The sequence below is a fragment of the Athene noctua genome, chromosome 5 (genome assembly GCF_965140245.1).
Source record: "Athene noctua chromosome 5, bAthNoc1.hap1.1, whole genome shotgun sequence".
Classification (NCBI taxonomy): domain Eukaryota; kingdom Metazoa; phylum Chordata; class Aves; order Strigiformes; family Strigidae; genus Athene; species Athene noctua.
The window spans coordinates 31,831,646-31,845,146 of record NC_134041.1 but is presented as its reverse complement, the minus strand read 5'-3'; the positions used below and the strand labels follow the sequence as shown (position 1 = coordinate 31,845,146).

Here is a 13,501-nt window from a genome sequence, read left to right as displayed (position 1 = left end):
CTGAGTTGAAAACTTCCTTTAGGGGTGGGGAGTGTAACTGTTTGCGTTTTGTTGAAATGTAAGACCCCAAAGGCATGGTATATTTTTGATCTGAGTGTTTTACAGCTTAATATCTGTGCGTGCATAGCATTTACTGCATGAATTTCACATGGGCTTCATGTTTTGTCAGTTTATGAACTAATCACCTTAAACTGCTGAAGCAAGGGAGTCTTAACACCTGGTTGGGTGTTTCAAGTAGATGTTCTGTATGCTTAGTCCCCTAGAATGTGCAGATGTGTGACTGCAACTTTTTCTTTTACAGAGATCCTTAAAGACATTCTAGGACTCCAGGGAAAATGGCATTGGAACCCTTCTTGTGGGCAAGCTGGTACCACCCAGTATTCTGCCAAGCAGGAAGGGGACATCTGAAATATGAGCTGGAGCAAGGCAGTTGTGGGGTGTCAAAAAGCTTGCAACTCTTGGTGCTGCAGTGGCCACCCAGTCACTGGGCTATGCTGGTGGCAGCAGCTTTGTGCAGTCAGGAGGAACTCTGTAAAGCAAGCGGGGAGGAGGGAAGGGGGAGGTGGAGGAGAGGGTGGCCCAAAGTTAGAGAAGGTGAAGATGTATTCAGCAACATGGTATGTTCTGAACGTTGGAGCTTCTTGCTGTGGCTTGCACAAGTTAGCATGGTGTAAATGATGGTCATTGAACCTGCTGACTGGCTGTGGAAGAGGGAGACTGTTTCCAGTCTATGTTTCAGTTTATAGGAGAGTTTGTCTAGAAAAACTGACCCCTTCATTGCATTTTAGCATAGAGCAAAATAAAACTGGGAAGTCTAGTGGGCGAGTACTGAGTATTTAAAAATACAATATTCCTCACATGCATTAAAGGTTAATGTTTATTCTCTCGGGCTCGCTGTTCTGAGGTGTGCTACTCTCGAATACACTCACAGCTGGTATTTTCAAAACTCCTTACAGGCTTCCAGATGGGTTGTAGGCTGTCAAATGACACAAATGGTGTCTTCCTTGAATCCATGGAGATGCCCTGAGAATGCTCTTGGGAGTCTCACTATCCCAGCTTTATTGTCAGGGTAACTTTTTCCATGGCTGTAATTTCAGTGCAGAGAAGTTACAGCCTCCATAATTATTGTGTGTCTTTCTGTAAGTAAGTCTAGGATTTCTTTTTTCTGTGTGTTTCCCTTTTCCCTGCCTGTGTTGTCTTACAGTCCCAACTACAAGAATGACAGTTTAGGTAGAACTGCAGGCAATAAGGCTGGGGAAAAAAAAGCAGCATACCTGGCAGGTCCAGCAAGCTTTTGCCCTAACTTCCATAGGGCTGCACCAGTCAGGCTGTGTTTTGGCTTTTTGACTGTCAAGTGCATCAACAAGTCGAGGTTTTCTGCCCAAGAAAATCTCTGGGTGTGCTGCAGCACACCTCTCTGCCTGACACTGAGAAGCTCAAGAGCTGCATGGTCAGAATATCAAGAAACAGTCTTGTCAGACTCCTGTATGCATCATGGTTGTGGTTTAAAAACCTGCCTATTTCTCAGTGGTAAAGAGCAGCCTCCTTTGTTAAAGATCAGGCCTGTAACATGGGAGTTGATTTGATGCCAAATTTGAGAGCGCAATGCATCTGTTGCTGCTTGATGGTTAAATGGAAGCCCTCCCCTTTTTTTTCTTTTGGAGTCAGACAGTGCTTGCAGTCCCCTATGGTAGGATTCATCTTGGTGCAAACTCTTAGGAACATTTATTCTGTTTCTTTGAAGTGTTGGACTTGTGGCCTATTCTCCCTGGCTGTTTCAGAATTTCATTTATATGAATACATTTCACGGGCAATGTAAGCTCTAGGTTGCAAGTGAACTGGGAGAGGCATGTGCCTGCCCTATTTTCTCTGGTCTATCTGGGAGACTGTAAGTCTCCCCATATATTGCAAGTGTGACCACAACAGTTAATGTAGCTCAGTGCCTCATCAGCATGTAGTTGAGATTTGAACATGGATTAGAACAAGCTGGCTGAAGTTCAATCCAGATAAAATATACATGATGTGGATGTAATTATCAGCCTTCCTAACTGAAGGAATGCGTTTGCCATTAGGTAGAAGTCTTAGTGCCCTATTGTGACTCGAGTTTATTAGTTGTTGTTGTTAGCAGTAATATTGAAACAGTAAAATCAGTTTTTAAAATCTTTGACTAGAAGAATGAGACCTTCTAACCTGATCAGAGCTAACTAGAATTTGGTTGGAAGTTGTCTCTGCCCATCCTCCCCTTGGTTTTAGATCGTTATAGCGGTGCCTAGTGCAAGTAATGAAACCTAACTTGGGGAGAGCCTGGGTCAGTTAAGGAAGCACAAACAGCATGCCTGTGGATAAGCAGAAATACCAAAGAGGAAGACTTGTTTGTTAATGGGGTCCTCTGCCGAAAAGTGGTTGGTCCAATTTAGTAATTCCTTGGAGCTCGTGAGTCACCTCAATTACACTGCTTGTGCTGTATGTCCGAGGGCTGAAGCGCTCAGACTGATAGGGAAGTCTGTAACGGGCGTTGCAGAGGAGAAGCTTAAGATAGGCTGGCTTCCATGCTGAAACTCCATTTAAAAACAATTTGGAGGCAAAATGTGGTGCTGAAGGTTTTGCTGGCTTTGGAGCAGTCTCTGTAGGAGTCAGCAGCACTGATGCTTTGGGATATGTATGTGTTACCTCTTTTTCTCTTTAATGGAGCTATGGTATTGGCAGCAATCAATTAAGTCTGAAGTGCCCTAGGACAGGCTATCAACTCTCTGACCACTGTCATAGTTTGACATTAAAAGCTGTTTGATTTGTGCCTCCCTCATTATTCATTAAGGGACAGCTTTGAGACTATGGAATTTGCTCTCCTCATTGAGATGGGCTCAGATTGATCGTGCTGGGGAAGAAGAATATTGATCTTCTTTAAAAGTTGAAGGTGTATTTCTTAGATAATAGTGGCTAGATAAAACTGGCAGAGATCCTGAAAAAGTGATCTTAATGCAGTTTGTAAATTGGATTGCTTTTATCAAATTATTAAGGTGCCCAGGGTTTGGGATAATTGTCTAAACTATAGTATTATATTTTCATTTAGAATAAGTGGTATAATGTCACAGTGTGGCTGGATTTGGACCAATGAGTGAATAAGCAGGACAAACACATTTTCTGCTGTGTTACAGCCTTTTCAGATGAATGTATAGGCAGGCAGAAGCCTCCAATGAAAAGCTGAAAGTCTCAATTTACTAAGTCTTTCTTTGTAAGTTTCATGTATGATTTTATATCTGAAGAGGCATGTAAGCACATGTGGACTTGTGACTTGTTAGTTCCATGTAAAACTTAAATTTGTAACTCTTTAAAGGCTTGTGTTTGTCCACTTGTTTTATTGCCAAGTTGTTAGTTTGATCTTCTAATTGCTGTTAAGTTCTGTTGCTTGATAAAGTTGAGGTCCTCCACAGTTGTAACTAATTTAAATTGGTTTGTAATTGAATTAGGTTGTGACCCCACATGGAGCAAGGCAGCTTTTTTATTGACTGCTCACTTCCCACACTGTTTTGGTAGAAACACTAGTAGAGTGAACTGCATCAGGGAATTTAGCTAAGAGATTAAGCTTTTTTTTTTCCTTCCTTGCCTTATTTTTCAGTTTGATAGTTCCCCCAAACTATTTATTCTTCAGCCATACAAAGTCTTGTGCTGATGTCATGCCAGAGAAATGAATGAAAAAAAGCAATTAGTGACAGAGATGACTGGCAAGTACATCAGAGTTTCCATAAACCAGCTGACATCAGTTAAGTGGATCAGTTGTCCCTTTGGTTATAACTGCTTGTGGAGTGCTGATTTCAGGTATTAGAGCACAGGCTCAACTTTTATCTTGAATCCCTAGCTCGGTTTGCAAGTCTGGGAACTTGGGAAAAACTCCTTAGTTTCAGATTTCATGCAGAAATATTTGAGGCATAGGATTCTTGTGACATTTCTGAAAATTCCTTTTGCATAGACCTAAACTTAACAGTCACTGTATCTTTTACCGTAGGCTGATGGAGTGAGTTAGGAATGGTGATGGTGTGACTGCAAACTTGGTAATAACAGCCGTTTGTCTGATCAAGCAAAAACTTATCTAGGAGCCTGTAAAGTGTTTTGGGGATTCGAAAAGCATCTGCAATCAGCTTACTTGTGTGAAGTGTTAGAATGCTGGTGGCATTGCATAGTTTTAGGTGTATGTTTTGTATTTCAAAATGCACATGAATTTTTTTGGAAGTGCCAAATCAATGAAAGAAAAAATGCCCAGAAGATTTGGACTATGCTCCCATCACTGTTTTGTGCTGTCACTAGTTAGTAACTCTAATATCATGAGGTATACTGATAAAGCATATGGTTAAGTGTATGACTCATAATCATTGTATTGCCTCTCCTACTCTGTCACATAATGAATTTTCTCTGTGTGGTTAAAGGGCACCTGAACTGTGCTGCAGTTGCTAGCAAGTCCAGACCGTTCTGCCAGCAGCCTTGTCTTTGATTACCAGCCAGTTTCCCCATGTGCTTTATTGGTAAGTATACCTGAGAAGTGGCAGCCATTACATTTATTTTTAGAATAATAGTCACATACTTTTAGACTAACCAGTTTGTTTGGGCGTTTCTTGTCAGACTTGTCTGGCAAGTGCATCTAAATAATTTTTATATTCTTATTGATCAAACTTTTATGGAAATATACCAACAGGCATTTTGGAAAGGAATAATGTATAAGGAGAGAAGGAATCTGTTCATTTCAGTCCTTCCATGCAGTTGAGGTGATCTTCAAGTATCTTCTGGAGCTCGGAGTGTAAAATTACTAAAGGCTTAGCAAGATTTCCTCTTAGCTACACACTAACCCTGTGCTTCTGAGAACCATGAATGTGGTGGACAGTGTGTGGACTGAAACACTTGAGATGTTTGTTAGGGCAGATAAAACCTGGGCCTTGCAGGTCTGCCTTAAGAGAGGACAAGGATAAACATTACCTAGGTATAAGGCTTTGTTATTACTTTTTAATATGCCATGCATGAATGGTGTCAGGTGTGCAGTTTCTAGTGAAACCGTTTTCCATTTTATTTATATGATAATAGCAAATGTCCCTCTGTAGTCAAAATGTTTTTGCTACTTCCTCTTTGCAAAACACTTGGCTAGCCACCCTTTGCGGGTTGATTGCCCTATTGATGATACACAATTTCTTCTAATCCTCCTTTGTTGTTTTTTTCCTCCCAGTCTGGGCCTATTTGGGATTTATTGTGAGCAGATTTTGCCAGAAAACTCTTTGATAATAGATTTTGATATTAGTGATATGCCTTACTAAAAGTGCTTTTCTCCTTAATAGTGGACGATAACTTTCTTCTTGATCCAGTGTCGTATATGGCATTTCCAGTCATTCTAATAGGTAATTTTTAATGGTACTGTAAACAAGTATGTATGTTTTAGAAATGTGCCAAAGGTAGTAGTACTAAATCTCATTGCGGTATGAAACTGTGATTCTTTGGTTATTTTTTTTATACCCTTGTGTAGATCTAGCTATGCTGGCAGAAGGTTATTTTGTTTGTGGAAGTTGTTCAGCTCTGCTGGCAACATCTGTTGAAGTATTCTGGATGGACACTTTGAACATTTCTAAAGGAATTTGGAGAGCAAAATGCTGTTAAACAAATTGTTAGTCAGGAGATCAAACAAAAAAAGCAAGCTTTTCAGTTGGGGTGGGTGCTGGATCTACAATGTTTTGTGAAGTTGAAGGCATATGAAAGAGGAGGAAAAAACCCCTGCTTTTGAGGTGCAGTATTTCTTTACCTTTGAGGAACGGCAGGTATTCATAAACAGACGGTGTGCTTTAGGACCTGCTTGCAGATAGGGCTTCCTCAATATGTGCATGTAATGGCTTGCCCTTGTGCTTAATTAACTTGCTGACTTTTTTTTTAATGCAGATAGTGTCTGTGTGATGACAGAACTCAGACTGTTTCATGCTGTGACTTGCGTTTAATACTTCGGAAAAGTCAATCTTGCCTCTTTTCTGAAGCTGTCTTAGTTGTGGAAAGGCTTCTTCATTATGACCTAGTTCATGTTTCAGATAAGGTAATTTAACTTCTCTTAAAAGAAGCATTTGTACAAGTCTGTGTATAAGCTAGCATTCAGATATTGTGGTTTTTTAGAGAGATGTCTAAAAATTCTGCTAGAGACCACCGATGAGAACTGCTTTAGTTATCTTTTTTGCCAACGAATGCCATATGACTTAGGAGGGGGAAAAGAAGCATCTGTGTATTTGTTGTTACATGATCCCAAATTAATTTTTATATGTACAATGGAAAGTTTCAAAGTATTTAAGGTGACATTATGCCAGGACATCTAGAGAAGCTTATAAAAAATCTTGGTGTATGCTTTGTCCTGTGAACTGGTGTGCCTTTCCTGTTCAATTTGATTAGCTTATGGGACAAAACTGAAACACTCACCGGTGTGGAGGTAGAGTTAGACATTCACAGCATGTGCTTGTTAATAAGTGCAGAGTGACTATATGCAAAGTGGGTATGAATTCTTAAAACAAATTTAGACTTAGTGTACCAACGGTATACATGCTAATGATCATAGGCTGACGCAGTTTTGTTGAGAAGTAATTCCTGACCCGAATTTTATAACTTAGTTATAAGACAATAAAGATAATTAATTGAAAGGGTATTGTGGGGCCCAAAAAGCCTTTTATAAAGGCTAGCTTAGGAAAATGTGAAATCTGTTGTGCAGATCTATATAGTAATATAAATCAGGGGTGTGTTGTATTTGTGTTATGCTAAGTTAGACATAGAAATCTAGTTAGTCTGTTATGCAATACTGCTACAAAGGGAAGCTTGTTTGGTAAATAATGCAAGTAGCTAACATGAAAGATGTCTCGCTAAGGTATTGTGCCCACAAAGCTTGTTAAATCTCTCATTTATTTGTAAACAAAAGTATATTGTAGAAAAGCTGAGAGTTTTAATAATTTCATCTGTACCTATTTTTTTAAAAAAAGCTAGCTCTTATTTTCATGACCTAGGAAAAAAAAAAATCCATTCTTTTACATACTTTTTCTTCCCCTCTTTCTATGAAGTGATAGTCTTAAGTGGAAAACAGAATGAGGCAGTAATGGACTTAAAGGACGTGGACGGAAGTGAGATCTCTCCAGGGAACAGGAAGAAAAGACAGACTTCCCTTGTTGTCTTGGGGTTTGGTGAAGTTTCTGTGTTGCTTTTTGGTGTTAGATTTCTGTGTGGACTGATATTGAATGTCCTGGATATCTTCTTGACTTTACTAGTTGGAGTGAGGGAGGGAAGATAAGAAGTGATGGGCTTCAGCAACTGAACTTTTTGTTGCTAGTCTCTTTCTCTGGTGTCATTTTTCCCTATTACATTCCAGGTCATTAATGGAATGTGATACCTTTTTTTCCCTAGGGCAATAGGGCGTGTTTCTATGATCTTATCATTGGACTAGCTGATCCGTACTTCTTTGCAGCTTTTTCTATATTTATGATTCTCCTAATGTTGGTAGAAGTGCTTTACTTACAGGAGGAATATGGCAATCTTTCGGAATTCATAATTGGCATCTCCTCTAATGCAGAGGAGGCCAACTTTTTTTTAATGTAACAACCCTCAAAATCAGAAAACACATCTTGAAAGACAAAAAGGGGTCTTGTCTAGGTTGGAGATCCCGTTTGCAAATTGTGTTCTTTTCTAGGGCTGGGTTGAGCATGGAGTTGCATCCCAGAGTGAATTGGTGTTGAGTTTGCTTTGTTCCTCAGTGAGGGAGCTGGCTTATATGGCAGTCTCTTGTAGAGCAGGTCTGCTGCCTGCTATTTGATAGCTTTGTCAGATTTATGGTGTTTATTAGCCATGTGCAACTCAGCTGGAAAACAATACTCTGTTGTTTGTGAAAAAAATGGATTCTTACATTGGCAAGATCCTGTAAATCACTACATGAATATTACATTTAAATAGGTAGCTGTGTTTTGCTGGTTTTGCTGAGGTTCTTTTTCTCTGTCTCAGAGGTAGTGGAAGGTAATTTGTGTAGCTCATTGAACTACTTTAGCTTTTAAGTGATAAAGCTGTTTCAAAAGTATACTACCTCCCAAAAGCACACTAACCATGTTGTGGCTAGTGACTTCAGTGATATTTCAACAGTAAGGTACCAATACTCTATGATGTGGCTGACTCTCCTTCATGTTTAGATTACATTCATAACCAAAATTAACCTTCCCAACTTGGCAAGCTGCACATGAAGCTAACTAAAAAATTAAAGTATTTCAAAGTGCAGCGAAAGTATTGGATTTTTCAGCTATCCTTTTAGCAGGTAAGAGGCAACTCACTTGCTGGTAGTATAGAATTGGAAAATTAATTACTAATTCTTTTTTTTTTTTAAAAGGCTCTACTAATACAGATGATCTTGGCTTTGAGACAATGCTTAAAGATCTGAGTTTATTTAATTGTAATGTTTATTTTTTAAACTGTCAAAAAGTTATCCTTGTATTCATTTCTTTGACCAAATTATTTGTAGGTCAGATTTTCCAAATCCTCATGGGCAGTATCAATTAAATCTCCCATGGTGGCAGCACCATGAATTTGCAGTATCACCAAGTACCAAAACACAGTGAAGCCTTTTGTCAAAGACTTAGCAGGGCTAGGGGAAGTGGGTGCAGATAGGACTTGTGCAGACTCTGTGTTCTGCCCCTCCAACAGCTGATTTGCTGTTACTGGCTTATTGGACTTCATTTCACAACATGAGAGTTTGCAGCTTTTCTTTCCTATTCCTGGATGATGGCCCTTCATCACCAGTACGCTTCACTTCTCACTCTGGGGTCCATGGGCTTTCTCACCTCTGAACCTGTGTATGTTTAGAAGGCTTGCTTTTCTATGATGGTTTTTTGGGAAGGACAAAATGGACTGATCTACCTCTGGGGCTCGTTAATGTTGAAGGGGAAAGGCCACGTGAATTGCAGAATCGTCTGAGTTGGAAAAGACCTTGAAGATCATCTAGTCTAACCGTTAACCTAACGCTGACAGTTCCCAACTGCACCATATCCCTCAGCGCTATGTCGACCCTACTCTTAAATACCTCCAGGGATGGGGATTCTACCACCTCCCTAGGCAGCTCATTCCAATGCCTAACAACCCGTTCTGTAAAGAAATGCTTCCTGGTATCTAGTCCAAACCTTCCCTGGCGCAATTTGAGACCATTCCCTCTTGTCCTGTCGCTTATTACTTGGTTAAAGAGACTCATCCCCAGCTCTCTGCAACCTCCTTTCAGGGAGCTGTAGAGGGCGATGAGGTCTCCCCTCAGCCTCCTCTTCTCCAGACTAAACACCCCCAGCTCCCTCAGCTGCTCCTCACAGGACATGTGTTCCAGACCCTGCACCAGCTCCGTTGCCCTTCTCTGGACACGCTCGAGTCATTCAATGTCCTTTTTGTAGTGAGGGGCCCAAAACTGAACACAGGAATCGACGTGTGGCCTCACCAGTGTCGAGGACAGGGGTAAGATCCCTTCCCTGTCCCTGCTGGCCACTCTATTGCTGACACGAGCCAGGATGCCATTGGCCTTCTTGGCCCCCTGGGCACACTGCTGGCTCCTGTTCAGCCGGTTGTCAATCAACACCCCCAGGTCCCTCTCTGACTGGCAGCTCTCCAGCCACTCCTCCCCAAGCCTGTAGCGCTGCTGGGGGTTGTTGTGGCCAAAACCATCTTTGGGCAGAGTATCCATGGCAGTGCTGCTTTCCTAGCTAGGAGGACATGCCCATGCCATAAGTTGATTGCTTGAGGTGATGCATTTAAAATCAGCTTTCTGTGACTATTCTGCAGGATCTTCTTTGTGTTTATTATGTAATTGAATATTTTTGTTGGAAGCTTGAAGCCAAATTTTACCAAGTCTTCCTAGAAGGAAATAAGGGGAGATTCAAACATGTTCAAAGGGTTCTCAAGCTTTTTTAATACTGTTTACCCACTCTTTTTACATTCACATCATCAAAAAAGCAAGAAATTAAATACATTGTGCGGTTGGATTATGCTTGATCGGTATATTTGGATATACTTCGTTTTCTCTGAACCTAGAGACTGTATTAATTAGGTTGTTAATGCCTTTTCTTTTCTTTAAACTAGAGAATCGGAATATTTTAGAAGGGACAATTGGGGGTCACCTAGCCCACGCTGTTGCTCAGGGCATGAAAAGACAGTTTATTAGTAGAACTGTTTTGAAAATTCTGCAATGTAAAGTATTTTAATATATCATGTATGTCATCAAATAATACCTTCTGGAGTTGCAAAAATACACAATTTCTGACCCAGGAATCAGATTCACTCCTTGCTGCAATAATATTGCAGTGATAGGGTAACTTGTCTTAAAAATTGGGTATTAAAAATGCTGAAGTGGTGCAGAATTTAAAGGCACTCAGTTCTGTACAATGAGGTTCTCCAGCTGGCAGCCCATGATCTCTGATCTGCCTCTGCAAGGCAAATGTCCTGCTGGCTGCTGGCTTCCCTGGCCAGCTCTCCCAGCCTAGTTTGTTTCCCAGGACATCTTTCTCTTCATGGGGGCTTTTTTGTTGCTTCAAGCAAGGCTCCTCCCTGTTTGGTGTGTATTGTCCACTACATTTCTTATGTTGACAGATTTCTTTGTACCTCCAGTACAAGGACAGTTTAATGTCAATAATGATGAAGCGGTATCAAATCCTTGTCTCAGTTGTAACTGAGGCTGCTGGTTCCAAATACACAGAAACTGTTCCTCAGAGCCTTTCAGTTCTCTGTATTAGTCATGCCCTTTTTTCATGTTTTTCCTGCTATTCAAGGTGAATCTTGCATGACAGCAAAAATGCTTGTTTTGGCCAAGTGTGTATTTATTTGGGTGGCTGAGATTTTTTTATTAACTAAAACAATACAGGACATGACAGAGTCTCAAAGAAGTGTTGTATTTTCGTTTAGATGAGGTGAAGAATTAGCTTTCATTGGTTTGTCCAGAATGGCTAATCTCTCTGGTTTAAGCTAGTGCTATTGATTAGGCTGGGCCAGAAGATGCCCTCTGTAGAAGATGGAGAAGAAAAGACTTTTGTGCAAAATTTAGAACTGAACTCTTGCAAGGTTTCCTGACAGAAGTTGCCAGAGAACAGGAAAGCTTACCTGGTAGGTGTTTTAATATCTGAGGGTCTTTGCTTTTGTTCAGTTTGTGATTTCACCAAGATTTGCACTGCTTCGTTCTTTTAGCACTGGGGTGGTTTTGCTGGTCCTAGAAAGAAAGCAAACTGTTTTCTAATCAGTGTGCTAAGATTACAGATTTCAGCTGTTAGTATGCTAACTGAAGTGGCAGTTTGTAGTGGATTTTTTTGGATGGTGCCAGTCTGAGCTTTTTAAAGATACAGTTAACATCACTGAGTGGTAACATAATAATGGTTTTTGTATTTCTAATTGTGATGCCCTGCCATCTCACAGTGTGGGCTTTCTTGCATTATAGAATTCTAAATTTACTTTTTATTAGTTTAACACAAAGATGATTGTAATTTTCTTTTTAGTTAAATGAACTGTTAAGCAGCATGTTTGCCATAAGAAGAAACAGCATTATCTGCTGTAAAACAGTAGACTTGCATTCAAAATACCATTCTCCTCTAAATCTTTATCAAAACGGTTGTGTACAGGCTGTTTCTCTGTCATTGCTCTTGGACTCAAGTTTTCAGCTTGCACGTATTTGCACTTAATTTTTAATGCATGCATCCATTGATTTGGAAGAAATGGACACAGCTGCATTTGATAAGCTGAAGGATATGTTTGAGTAATAATTATCTAGTTGTCCACTGAATATCTCTAATATCCACATAGAAGTTGTGTAGGATATCACTTGTGAACTTCCTGTGCTGAGTTCATAGTGCTGGAATAATCTTAAATTCTGCTTGCCGGACTGTATCAAAGGCATACTGGAATTTTTGTGTGGGGGGTAAATGAGCTGGACTTGACTCCTAAATCCTGAAAAGATCATCAAGTGCTGTTACTCTGTCAGCAGTTGTCATGCTCTTAAAGACATATAAAAATTGCAGGATTCCCCATACTTTCTGTGAGTTCTGGAAGAAAATACTTGCCCCTGCTTTGAACATGTTCAGTTGTCCTCGCTTAGCTTAAGTGTCTACAGCCTTTCTGTGCCTGTCAAAACCATGCAGGACCACCAGGACTGTGTGTATCTGTGCATCTGGTGTCTTTAATGCCAGTAAACTTGGTTCAGTTTTGTGGTTTTCTTTCCTGGCTTGTTGATCATATTCCCAGTGAATCCAGTGTAGAGCAAAAGGCTTTATGTGCCTTTTTAGCATTTGATTTTTGCATTCCTTGTTTGAAGTATGGCTCTCAAACTAGCATGCTGCTACCTCCTTAGGAAGTAATTTGAGAAATTATTTGATTTCCTTAGTCCCTGGTTAGTTTAAAGTTGTCATGTGTGCTGTGAAGAGCTTTATCATTAATCTTCCCCTGTAGTTTGTCGTTTTCCCTGTTTTGTAACAAAAATTTGCAGCTTGCCTTTACTACCATTAGAGGTATACAAATATTTTTGCATAGTTGGTTCTTGTGCTTTGCCAGCTGTGCTCTTCAAGTTAATGCTTGTGCTACATCTTGGTGTCTTTTTGATGTCTTCTGGAAAACATTGTATTCTGCATCAGTTATACAAGTTCTACAAACTGTAGATATTTATTATGTCATTCCTTCTTTAGAGCAGATCCTTTCATCAATAATGTAGGTAGATGGCTTAGAAATAGCTCCAGCAGGACTCTCATTTGTCCTGTCCATTTACCTGAAATTGCTTTTAGTTTTTCTGGCAATTCTACTGTTGTTGTTAGTGCACAAGAAGTAAGGTGGGCATATGAGAATTTCAGGCTTTCAGATAAATTCCTGTCTGCTTTGAGTATCTAAAGAGACAAGATTTCCCTGCAGTCTACTGTAAGTTTTTCTACAAGAAAAGAGTCTGATACCATTTAAAAAATACACTATCCTCCTTCATGTAAATGTTCACTCTAAATTATTTCAGCTGAAGCAAACATATGCTTGGTCTCCAATTTCAGGCACTTTGTGTAGGTCATTGATATCTGGTTGAGCCACCTGACAAATCCTTCCTGGATTTATGTGGTCATTCTTGAACATTTAAAACAAATTTCCAACATACATTTGGTTTGAAGGTCCTGGATTTGTATGAATTAACTTGTATTTGCTCATTTTCTGTATCATGTTTTATTAGGTAGATGCTTTGGTGGTCAGCAGTTACTGACTGGTCTTGGGTGAAGAGAAGTTTAATATACTATACTGTCGGTGTTTGGGTATTCGCCTGCTGTCTCATTAGTTGCTTGATTTACTGAAGTTCTTCTAAAGGGAGTTAAAATGTGGGAAAGATGTGGATGCTTGGATAGATAAAAATAACTGATTTGTGTATTGTTTCCTCGTAGGAGTTAGATGCTCTGAGCTTGACACACTTATAAATGAATGTGGGGGATAGTGGCACAGGCGGCAAATCCAGCTCTTGCCCAAATGTGTATTGTAGTTC

The 13,501-nt window shown here is 40.0% G+C and overlaps 1 protein-coding gene across 2 annotated transcripts in view; it reads left to right on the top strand.

Moving 5' to 3' along the window:
- RALGPS2 (Ral GEF with PH domain and SH3 binding motif 2) overlaps window positions 1-13,501 on the top strand; it is a 129,504-nt gene that overhangs the window by 2,799 nt on the left and 113,204 nt on the right. For both annotated transcript variants that reach the window (XM_074906968.1, XM_074906967.1), the window contains exons 2-4: window positions 4,422-4,517; window positions 5,319-5,378; window positions 5,911-6,058. The gene's annotated coding sequence lies outside the window, so the exon portion shown is untranslated. The remainder of the gene's footprint in view (window positions 1-4,421; window positions 4,518-5,318; window positions 5,379-5,910; window positions 6,059-13,501) is intronic.